Source organism: Panthera tigris, chromosome A3, assembly GCF_018350195.1.
Source record: "Panthera tigris isolate Pti1 chromosome A3, P.tigris_Pti1_mat1.1, whole genome shotgun sequence".
In the NCBI taxonomy this organism is placed as follows: domain Eukaryota; kingdom Metazoa; phylum Chordata; class Mammalia; order Carnivora; family Felidae; genus Panthera; species Panthera tigris.
The window spans coordinates 18,200,320-18,213,202 of record NC_056662.1 but is presented as its reverse complement, the minus strand read 5'-3'; positions in this window follow the sequence as shown (position 1 = coordinate 18,213,202).

Sequence of the window (12,883 nt, the reverse complement as noted above, 5' to 3'; positions counted from 1 at the left end):
TGAGCACTGACTGCGTGCATAGTATGTTTCAGGGAGTGTTTTAACTGCCTGCCCGGGATTAACCCTGTGGTCCTCATAGTACCCACCCACCGCGTATTTGTTGAATGAGTGCATTGCATGCATACGGAAATCAGATTCTGGTGGAGCAGCTGGTTGTCCCTCAATCCACAGGGCAATGGAAACTTTCCAGTACATTCCAAGCTTCTAGCAAGAGCATCTGCATCCCCTCCAAAGTCAGTGGTACTTCTTAACCTCACAAAGCCGTCTCAGAGCCAGGTCCTACGGTGCTGCGTCTGGCCTGGTGCCGCGCAGTTTCTGGGCCGTTTCTCCCCCCTGCCTGGAAGATACAGAAGCCGTCACTTCCCCGAGCCCCCTAATAGCTGGGCCTTATTTTCCCTGCCACCCCAGGGGCCCTTGCTCACCACGAGCTCACTCCTGTGAGCTCTGCACAACGCATTGTAAAAGGCAAATGGTAATTAGAAGGAATGCTTCAGCGGGGGAACTTGTGTGCAAAAATACTTAAGCGAAGCAGTAGAGATTGCTGTCAGTGTTAGACACACACCCATCCAGCCGTCCTCCTTTTGAAAGGAAGGGGTGAGAAGATACACAGGGTGTGTTGTGCATCTGTGGGCTTGGGGTCAGGCTGGTTGCCCTAGGGGACTGACAACATTGGCTCTGTTCCCTTTGGCATCTCAACAGTCTGGGACCAAAAGCCCAGCCCAACTAGATGGAGTTTAACATAATTACTCCACATCAGGACCTCCAGTTGTACTCTGAACAAGTGTACAAGGAGGAGATTGGGGAGCACACGGTAACAGTCCATGCAAGGACATCTCAGCTCCTGCTTACTTCCCCATAGCATGCATTACCATTGAAAGCTGTGCTGTTGTTTATCTGTGTGTTTATTGCTTTGTCCCCAGTTGGACTGGGAAGTCCATGGGTATAAGGATTTTGTCAGTCTGGTTTGCCTCTGTACTAGTGTGTTCAGAGCTTGGCACATCATGAGCCCTCTAGAACATTCCATGAGGGAAGATTCTTTGCTCATTTGCAGAATCCCAAGTGTCCTAAAAACTGCCTGGTGTATAGTTGGGCTTCTAGAACACAAGCTCTGAGAGCAGGGACTTTGTATCTCTGTTGTTGTACCTTTGGTGTTAACATTCTGGTGGGTGCTCTAGAATGGGTGTCAGGAACTTTCTGCAAAGGGATGGTTGGTCAGGAACTTTCTGTAAAGAGACAGATAGTAAGCATTTTCAGTTTTGTGGGCCATACAATCTCAGTCACAGCCACTCAATTCTGATGTTGTAATGTGAAAACAGACCGTTTGTAAACTAACAAATGAGCATGGCTCTGTTCCAATAAAACTTTATTTATAAGAACAGGAAGCAGGCCGGATTAGGAGTAGCTTGCTGACTCCTGCTCTAGAAGATAAGCTCTGTAAGAGCAAGGTTTAAACAAATTCTATGGACCTATACCCAGCATCTAGAAGAGCGCTTAGCACATGATAAGTAAGCGATAAATAGATATTGAATGAATAAACGAATGAGGGCATGAAAATGGTTTTGGTCAACAGTTTCCTATGGGCCAGAGAGGAAGCAGATACTAGAAGTCTCCTTTTCTCTGGGCTGGTTGGATCACACTGGAATATCATTCCCAAAGTTGAGAATCTAGCATCCATGAGGAAGACAGGCCTGGGTGGAACAGGGACAAATGACCTTGTCACATAGAGGAGGATGGAAAGGAACTGGAGAGATTGAACCCAGAGAAGAGAAGAGTCAGGGAGGAGACATGGTTTATATATTGAAAGACTTTCATATGAGAGAACAATTAGGTCTCTTTAAGAAACAAGGGGTCTGGGGCGCCTGGGTGGCTCAGTCGGTTAAGCAGCTGACTTCGGCTCAGGTCATGATCTTGCGGTCCGTGAGTTCGAGCCCCATGTCGGGCTCTGTGCTGACAGCTCAGAGCCTGGAGCCTGTTTCAGATTCTGTGTCTCCCTCTCTCTGACCCTCCCCCGTTCATGCTCTGTCTCTCTGTCTCAAAAATAAATAAAAAAAAACAAAACAAAACAAAAAAAAAAAGAAACAAGGGGTCTACTTCTAGAACTTTTTGAAAGTTAATAGTAGTCAGACCTGGCTGACCTGAATCAGCCTGGCAAGAGCGGAAGCTCTCAATCTACTGGGAGCATTTGAGGAGGGAAGGGATTCAGATACTGGATGGGGCAGGACTAGATGATGTCAGGTCCCTTGTGGTCTCAAGAGCTGTTCCCACATGGACGTCTGCCACATGGGCCCTTGGGTAACAGACCGTGATTGCCCTTCAGGTAAAACCAGACTCCCCAGCCTGGTACAAGAAGCCCCTCAAGAGTGCCCCCAGGCACCCCCTCCTGCCTCAGCTCCCCCATTCTCATCTGTATTCTGTTCCACTGCCACCAAACACTGGCATTCCCCAAATTGGCCACTTGCCTGCACACAAACAGTCCTGTGTTAAAGTAGGCGCCCCCATAAGGAGAACTTGAGGCAAAGTTTCAAGTGCAAGTAGTTTAAGAGCTGATCCCACCAAGTGCTGGAGAGGGAGTGGTGAAGAGACTGGGAAGGAAAGGTGAATGGTAGAAGGGGTGTCATCCAACCTGCAGTGGCTGGGGTTCAACCCACTGGGGAGGGTCCAGAAGCCAGTGCAGAACATGCCTCAGAGCTATCTCACAGGAAGGGTGAGAGAACTGGGGTATTTACACACTAACCCCCCATCAAATGTTGGTTGAAGGCTACCTTGGGCATATGAAATCAGTGGGGGAGTATGGAGATTGAATGCCTAATGCCTCCTGGCTGGCTACTTTCATGGGCAAAAGTAAGCTTTTGTAGTGGGAGACAGCCCCCAGGCAAAGAACTTCAAGGGTGCTGGTGGGTGGAAGTCTATCACTGATGTAGTTAAGGATTAGGGGCACCCAGCAAAGAGGGCTAAAGCTTCCTTCTGCTTGGAACTCCAACTCCTTCTCTGATTTTGATTGTACTCCATGGTAGCACAGGTTGCTACCTGAGAATCCCTGGAGAGTCCTTGACATGGAAAGATGTGATGAGTCAAGAATGATTAGCTCAGGGTTGAATGAGATTTTGGTTGGGCTAAAGGATTGTTCATGTGGGTGTAACCCTAGTTGCTGGGAAATGGATGGGGTTCGCTCATCTGAGCAACTCGTGTTGTATGTGTGTTGATAGACATTGATAACACGCACTGATCGCCAACGTGTGGGTGTGTGTTCACTGTGCACACAGGCGTCCCTCTCTGGCCACTGAACCACTAGATCTTAGCCATTGCCACTCTGAAACCAATCTCCTACCTCCTTTGGGACCATCAACATGGACTCTTAGGAAGAGATAGTTGACAGCCCCTTCAGACTATATGATTCTGGCTGCTGACCTCGTGGGGCCAGATCATTAGGGCTGGTTGGGCTCCCCTAGACTCAGTCTTCCAGCTTCCTCCCCATTGGCTCCCAGCATGCCTTGGGGCATAGTGACAGAGTAGGGAGGTTAGAAAGTTCTACCCTTTCTGTGTATATCTTTCATTCATTTACTCATGCTATAAATGTTGAGTACCTCCGGTGAAAGAAATACAAACAAAACAGGTGCCAGCCCTGTCTTCATGGAGTTCACAGCCTAGTAGGGAAGACAGCTTTCAGTCAAATAACCACACACATTCGTAATTACAAACTCTGTACTAAGTTGGCATGGAAATCTGTAGACTACCTGCTTCTTAACATTTTGGGAAGATGGCCTAGGACTTTAAAAATTCTTCTGTACAGCTTCAGGGTGAAAAGCAATGTATGGTAGTGAGCAAAGGACCCCAGTGAATGTGTTGATCTTCTGCTGGTCTGGTAACTCTAGCTGGTGCATTATTAATAAGCCAACACTCTGTCCCTGCCTCCCAGTTATGAACTGCAGCTTGGGTCAAATGCTGTTAAGCTTGAACCATGAGCCCTGAATGGGATGCTTTGTCGTCTTGTTTAATGAAAGGTTTTAGGAAATAGAGACCTGTTACCAGGGGGCATGCAATTATTTCTGAAATCAAGAGAGCTCACAGATCTTAGGAGGATGCTGGCTGGCAGTGGTGGTGTTGTGGTGTCTGACAGGGGTCTGAGGGGTGGGTGGAGGCCCAGCTCAGCTCCACAGTGGGTAGTGACAACAAGAGGGGTGGGGGAGAGAGAAAGACCTGTTGTTTACCCCCTGCTAGGAAGCCCAATTGAAAACATGAGGGATGGAGCTGCTCCCTGGCTTCCTAACATCATCTGTTGCTTTTTTTTCCCCTGTCACTGTGAATTGCTTTCTGGTTCTCAAGAGCATAATGTAATATCAACCACTTTGACTAGGGCTTTCTCCTTGGGAGGCAGTTAGCACATTAACAAGAGGCAGTGTAAAGCCAGGAACAACAGCATTGACCCCTGAAGTCCATTATGCCCCAGGGGAAACTTCCTCACAGCTGCATTACTGGGGCAGCATCTATACACAGTGACCCCTGGGCAGAGCTCTCCCTTGGACAGATAGAGAATGACCTTGGCAAATGCAGAAGCCATTTGGGTCCATTTGCAGACCATAAATTTGGGCTTGGGAGAAGCAGAATTAAAAATAAAAATACATCAGAAGTCTTACTCAAGTGAAAACAAGTTCAGATTATCATTGGAACATGAAAACTGCACAGATTTTGTACTCAACTGTGTGACCTTGGATTTAAGGCAAAAATGTGATCTTGGGCAAGTTTCTTGACATCTCTGGGCCTAGGATTTTTCATACGTAGATGTATTTATTCAACAAATATTTAAGGTGGGAAATAGTGTTTGGGGGTGTGGATAGCTGTAGTTTTAAGGGTCAGGTATGGAGATGGCGTTGGAGCAGAAGAGAGGTGCATGGAACCATGCTTCTTGGTAAGACACAGAAAGATGGTGAAAGAAATCTCTGCTTTGGGCAGTTGAAGCATCCTGAGCCCCATGGAGTATAGGTTCGAAGAGGCAGATTTGAAATGGCCACTATCCAAGAAGGTCACCACTGAGAACCATTAAATTTTTGGCGTTTGGGCAGCAAGGGGATGAAAGGGAGAAGGGACCTCATGTTTTCTGAACACCTACTGGGTGTCAAGAAGCAGCTATCCAGCTGGGGATATGTTATTACTCTCATTTTATAGATGACAAAATAGAGACTCTGAGAGCAGAGTCAATGTGCTTGAAGCCACACAGCTAGTAAGTGGCAGAGCTGAAGTTTAACCAGGATTTAACTGCCTTCAAAATTTTCACATGTTTCTTCCACCAAGGAGATATGTAAGTTCCTCTCCAGATCTCCAGCCCCTCAAAGCCCTGGCTTGGGAGAGATGGACCTAAAGAACGGACTATTACAGGGGTCGAGATAGGACAGGCATGGATGGGTATGTGCATGCACCCTACTGCTCATATAGCTCTGGTACCTTCTCCATCCTCCTTTGGACAATCTCAGCCACATTTATGACTACTTCTGCATGCAAGTGACCTCTAAATTTCAGCATTTATCATAGACCTCTCTGCTGATTTGAGACCCAAATATCTAAATACCTACTGGGCATCTGCAATTGGATGACCTATAGGTACCCCAACCCAGGGTCCATACCCAAGCTGATTATATACTTCCTTTTCTCTCACCTGCTCCTTCTCAATTGTTCTCTGACTCAATAAATATCACCTGTTCTGGTTGGTTCTCTACAACTCATTGGTCAATAAGCTCGACCTTTGCTCAAATTTCTCAGTCATGTCCTCTCCTAACTGCTTCCACCAGTGATCTTCCCTAGTTAGAGGGCTGACCCCCTCATGCCAATAATATTGTCATATTTTTTTTCCTAAAGCCTCTTTCTGCCCTCAGCCTTTCTGTTCTCCAACCCATACTTTAATCTATTTTCAGTGTCTTGATGGAAGCTGTCCTGTTAGGACTGGGCAGTGAAAGGTGAGTAGAACTTTATCTGGTGGAAATTGGATGCTATTTTGGTTAGACTTTTATTAAATAATGTTTGGTCCATGGACCAGAAGCTTTACCAACATTTGGGAGCTTACTAGAAATGCCAAATCTCAGATCTCACCTCAGATCTAAGGAATCAGAATATGCATATTAATATGTCTAGGTAATTCATAGGCCCTATTAAAATTTGAGAAGCACCAACATCAAGTGAACAGGATGAGAAAGAACTGAGACTTTTCAGGGAAATATGAAGAGAATTATTTAGCCATATGGGAAGGGAAAGTAAAGATTTGAGAGCTAGAACTCTGTGCAAGGTCCAGGTCATTATTTTGTGCATGTTAACTTCTCATACCCTAGGAGGTATTGTATTCCTTGAAGAACTAGGAGCATCTAGAAAGACATTATTATACCCATTTGAACATGGGAGAAACTGAGGCTTACAGAGATTAAATCATTTGCTCAAGATCCCATGGATAAGTGGAGGGATAGTAGGGTCAGGACTTGAACCCAGACTTCTAAACTGCATGGTTCCAGCTGCCTCAGTTCAATGGATATAGCCCCTCTCCTAAACACCAAACTTTATACAGCCATGTTCTCAAACTTGAGTACATCAGAATTATCTGGAGGCCTGGTTAAAACCAGATAGCTAGGCTTTCCCTCTGGGGTTTCTGATTCACAGGATCTCAGGCTGAGGCTGAGAATTTGCATTTCTAACAAGTTGCCAGGTAATACGGATGCTGCTCATCTGGGGGCCACCCTTGGAGAACTGCTGATCCAGAGAACTTCCCTTCATGCTGCATGGACTAATCCAAGACTCCCTTGCAGCGGATCCAAGGCCTAGGGCTGGGTCAGCAGGCTCTCTCTTAACAGTGATATCTGCAGCCAGTAGTCAAGGTGGGCATCATTAATGGGATGATTATTTCCACTCTAGTTGTAGCTCAGGGTGATGACCAAGCATGTTAGAGTTCCCTAGAGAAATAGCACCAATGGGATAGATAGATTTATTATAAGGAATTGGCTCACATGATTATGGAGGCTGAGAAGTCCTGAAGTCTGCACTCTGCACATTGGGAGAGTTGGTGGGGTGGTATCATCCGGTCCAAAGGCCAGCAGACTGGATAGTCAAGAAGAGGCAGTGTTTCAGTTTGAGTCTCAAGGCAAGAAAAGACCAATGTCCCAGCTCAAGGTAGGCAGGCAGGAGGTATTTATTCTTATTTGAAGGGGAATCAGACTATTCTATTCAAACTTTTGGCTGATTGGATGAGGCTCACCCACATTGGGGAGGCCAATTTGCTTTACTTGATTCTACTTGATTCAGATGTCAATCTCATTCAAAAACATCCTCACAGACACACACAAAGAATAATGTTTCAGAAAATATGTGGGTACCATATAGCCCCTTTAAGTTGGCACATAAAATTCACTGTCACATACAGAAACAAGGCCTCAACCCAGAGCCAAGAGCATCATGCCTTGTAATTCAAGGCCCAGAGTGGGGCAGAACTTCTTACAAAGACCTTGGGTATGAGTTCAGCCATTCCCCAGGTGGCCTGAGGTCTTTGCCCCATTTCTCAGAGGGGAATCTGGTGTGGCTACTTCTATCTCAATGGAGAAGTTGTTAAATATGGTAACCCCAATATGGTAACACATTGGATCTTCTTGGTAATATTTCACTGGATTTGTGATTTGCCCAATCCTGTCTTATGACCATAGACTCTAGAACCACAGCATGCTAGGGAATGGGGAGAAAGGGAATATACAGTTGTTGTTTGCTACCTGTCATTGGCCTGCACATCTCAGTTCATGTAATCCTTAGAACTTTCCAGTATAGACAAGATCACTTCCTTTTGCAAAGGATGCAAGATTCATTGTATTTTCTGGATTAACACATTCCCTGCACTAAAAGATAGGCCTACTGAAGCCCACGTGATGTGGGTTTGGAGTGGTGGGGGTCCAGAGCCAATGGCCAAGAAAGAATTCTTCTTGAGACCTCTTTGGTGCAAAAACGTAATTTTATTAAAGCATGGGGACAGGACCTGTGGGCAGAAGGGACTGCACAGGGGGTTGTGAGAAGTGACTGGTTATATACTGTAGAGTTGGGGGAGGGAAGTTTCCAAAAGGACATTCATATGCTAAAGAGACTCAGAAGATCCTGGAGGCCTAGCTGTTATCAAACTAAGGTTGTTGTTTTCCACGAGTAGGGTATTAGCATTAGGAAGGTAGGGAGTTCCTGGAGAAGTGTTATACTCTGTGTTTGCCTCAAGTATTTATCAATGGGCTGCAGGTTATGAAGAAATTTAATTTTACCTACCATTTCCTTTTTGCCTTTGTTCCCCCACATCACTGTGGAGGGGAGGGTGATGTTAGGGTTCCAGGAAACTGAGTCTATGGGTTTTGGTGGTTAGGCTATTGGTAAGATTGCCTTTTTTTTGTTTTGTAAATCATTAAGGCAGTTGCAAACTGATGCAGACTCCTGTCCTACATGATTGTGATTTCTATCAGTTAAGTGTTGGTTTTTCCCTTTTCTTTGTTCTTGGGCAGCCAGGAGTGCCTGAGAAACGTCACACATAACCCACCTGGGGAGGGGGTGTGTAGGGGGTGTCAGCTTGCCTTATGTTCCCTCATCACCTATATAGCTCCAGCCCTAGGGTGTACTATCTCCAGTTGAGAGGCCCTCAAGGAACTTCTCACTCTATTTTCAGTTAACAGATGGTAGCAACAGAGGTCTGGAGAGCAAAAGTGTGCTGTCTGGAGTTGCATTTGGAGTGGAGGTAGAGCCAGCCAGAGAGCCATTTTTCTTGACTTGGGGTCTGGCCCTTATCTGCTATATGAACTCCTGTGGACCCCTGTGGACTTTGGGGTCCCTAAATATTTACAAAGCAACATTTCTCAAGGACTTAGAAGTTTTTCAAGGCCACACATATTAACAGACTATAGCAATAAGAGCCAGTAATGATCATGTACTTATGACGAGCACTGTTAAATCATGTGACTTGGAGGGACTCATCTAATCCTTGCAGCAGGGCTATTGGGTTGTCCTGTGCTGGCTCACTAGATGGATAGAGAGATCAGCTACAGTTCTTGCTCTTCTGGGTTTCAAAGTGTAGTGGTGGTGTGGTGGAGCCCCTCCCTAAGAAATGTGGTAGAGGCCTTCTTAGAACAAAGGAAGGCAATGTGCAACATGGCCCAATCACCTCCTATACACGTATGCATAACTGACATGATTCTGTAACTTGGACTGTGTCCAATCAGACTATATGTGTCACCCTATATGGGAGACAAAGAAGTAGAAATTGCATAAAAGGCTACGCCCTGCTGTGCTCAGGACTCAGCAGTTTTGGAGTCTTAGCCTGCTGAGTCCCTGCCGGCACGAATAAAGCTGCTTCCTGGAAAGAAGGGTCTCCATGTCCGTCTCTCTGTGTGAGAATCCTGCTACACTGGAGACCCAGCAAGCACACAGAAGTCTGTATTTAAATACAAGTAATACTAATAGGAAAACTTAGGTGAGGATTTGCTAACTTGTTGAATTGTCATTTGGATTATTCGATTTTTCACAGCCACATTATGACATAAGGAGTATTTTTTTTTTTTTTAACAAATGAGGAAACCCAAGCTTGAAAGAGCTGGTGTATCTTGGAAGGAGAAGGGTTTTCAAAGGAGCTGAGCACAAGTCATTGGGATTCCAGAGCTCTACTCTAAATCTCCTCTTCTATTGTACTGTGTTAAGCGTGAATGTGGGTGCCCACCTTGCACAAGCAGGAACATCCCTCTTGGTTTGTGGTGAAAATAAAGGCCAAGGGCAAGAATGATATTAACCCAGCCTGAGAATGTTGTGGTCTTTCAAGTACATTGTTTCAAAAGAAGCCAAGTTCAGTCTTGGATGGGCCACACTCTGATGTGCTCATTATAAATTAGCTTTTATCTGCTCATTAAAGCCGGGTCTGTTCTGGGCAGTCCTCTGTTAAATCCATTCCTGTTCCTTTATTCTCTTGCAAGCAGCACTGACAGCATTTCTTTTTAAAAATATTTTGTAAATCAGAGCCTTACACTGAACTGATTTAGCCATCACATCTCATTACATCTTAGACACCCTTGGTCTTCTTCCCATCCTTTCCTGTGGTTTCTGAGTGGGGGTATCCTCCTCCTCAATCAATGAACTCCTCTAGCTGGACCCTGTATCCCACGGATTACAGACGATTAAATGAGATAATGCATATGGCATGGCTTTAAAACCATAAAGGGCCGCACAGACGCGAAGGGTTATTATTATGAGCCTTTCCTGTTAATGAGTATTAACGAGCTAAGACTGCAGATTCTTAATGCTACAGAGACCTAGTATTAACCATATGGAAGCCTAATTTTCAAAGAGAATTAGAATGAACTGGGAGAAGAGGCAGAAAAAAAACTTGGATTCGATTCCTTCTGCTTGTTCTCAGTATCTTCACTGCAATCTGCATGGAACTAAACAGTTGTGTGTTTACATAATGGTTTGTCTTTGTTTTTACTAATTGCTTTAGGATATCTACCCCCACATTATTCTGCATTTTCATGGCCCTCTTGAAAGGGACCTGGATTTTCTCTGACAGTTAAGTAGCATTTCTAATTTGAGCTCTGGGGTACATGGATGCTGGAATTGAGAGGACACATCAGAACTCAGCCTATTGCAAGTTTTTGGAAGTCAAGGATCCCTTGGAGACCTCCAACTGAGCTGAGACTTGAGGTTCCATGTAACGTTCTTGCACAGAGCATGGCAAAAAAGCCAGCAGTTAAATGTTGAATTATCATCATTATCCATTTTGAGTCTCTGACAGACACATAGGCAGGGTTTCAGATCACAAAGAGACTCAAAGGGCATGTTCCAAATTCAGGTCATTTTTTTCTGGACAGTAGGGAACCACCAAAGGTTCTTGAATAGAGAGCGGGTGTTGAGCATTTTGGGGGTTTTAAGTGGCAGCTGGTATACATAACTGGAGGGGGTATGTATGACAACTAGAGTCAGGAAACAGGAAGCAGTTCCAATAATCTAAGAGAGCACTGATAGATAGGGTCCTGAAGCAGGCAGAAAAATGGACTGGAGAAGTAGGTTGAACCATTAGAGATTTTTATATAGTTAGACTGGACAGGACTTGATGATTCATCAGCTACAGGGGATGAGGGAGGCTGAGGGCTCTTTTTTTAAAAAAAATTTTTTGTTTATTTTTAATATATATATAGAGAGAGACAGAGTGTGAGTGGGGGAGGGGCAGAGAGAGAGGGAGACACAGAATCCCAAACAGGCTCCAGGCTCTGAGCTGTCAGCACAGAGCCTGATGTGGGGCTTGAACCCATGGACCAAGAAATCATGACCTGAGCCAAAGTCAGATGCTTAAATGACTGAGCCACACACCCAGGCGTCGCAGGAGAGTGAGGGCTCTTAAGAGTCTAGGTGATCCACAGGTTTCTGGTTTAGGTCACTGGGTAGATAGAGCCAATCAATATGGATACAGGAGGAAGGGCTATTTTGGGGGGAAAACAATGACTTATATATACAGAGCCAGAGCCTCCATTCCAGTGGTTGGCATGACTGTTGGGTTTCAGGACTATTTCAGGATAATTCTGCCTTATAGGTAATTGTAGCTAATTGTGCCCCAGAGACCCAAACAGAATATGACCAAGCAAAATGGAATTATAAAATTAGAAGAATCTCTTCTCCATGTTTTCCAGAAGTTAGACTTTGCCAATTTCTCCAACCGGGGAAAAATTTCAAGCTCTGAATATAACTTGTTTCCTTTTTAATGAGTCCCAGTGTAGACATATTGTGCATGAACACAGGCACCCGGAGAAGCAAGTGTATGGAGTGCGGAGTGGGGGGGGGGGTGCACACAGGGAGCTTGAGCGCCTTGGAGGTGAAGGGGAGGGGGAAGTAGGGCAGAAAGAGGGAAGTGTGGTGGGTGGGGAACAAGGCAGGTTACAAGTGCTGTGCTGGGGTACAGAGGGACCCTCAGAGGGCTCATTGAAAAGATTCTGAGGAAGGGGCAGGCCAATTGAGTGGAAACTAACGGGAGCTGGTGGAACACAGAAGGTCTTTAGTGGGAGCAGTTGCCAGTACCCAAGAGAGAGCTGTAGCTTTAGGAGAGGGCTATCTGCCAGGGGCCGTGGCCTTGAGTAAGAGAATACAGCCATGGCCCACTCTGGTCCAGCAGGGAGGGAACTGGAAAATGAGTACCTTGACTTTTCTTTACTTCTACCCTTCTGTCTCCTGCCTATGTCTCCCATTGTTCAAGCCCAGCCAAAACTAGAGAGAGAGTTTGGTGATAGAGTCCATAGAGATCATTCATTCTCTAGGGATTCATGGCAGAGTGGAGAGTTGGGGGCAGGGGTGGGTAACCAGAGAATATCCCCCACAAGACCCAAGATCAGACCTCTTCCCTTACTTGATCTTCTTGGTCTTCTAAACCAAACTATGAAAGCTTATCTTGTTTTTGAACACTTTTTGTAGCCCCAGCTCTTTGGGGCTTTAGATTCCCCATCCATTTTTACCAGTTAGTATCACTCTCATGCCAGCCACCCTTTGGTGATATGCCAAGTTTTCATCTTTGCTTGACCTTCAAAAACCCACAGCCCCTGGGGAGATCCCTATCTATACATGTTCTACCTCTCTCTCCAGGGCCGCAAATGATCAGACTGGGGCTCTGAGAACTGCCCATCTTCTCTGTCACAGCCTACGCCAATCTTTGTCTGGACTTTCTGAAAGCTTCTTTAACTTTTAGGGTATGTGTCCAACCTTTTCTTGGCCATTAGGAACTCTGAGCTGATATGGTCACTTTCCCTCAAGGCTCCTGTCACTTACACTTTGCCAACTGGTTCCTCTTTGCTGGTAATAATTAGGGCTGGAGAAGCAGGTCTCCTGGGAGGTGGGATAGTGAGAAAGAGAAGCCAAGGCT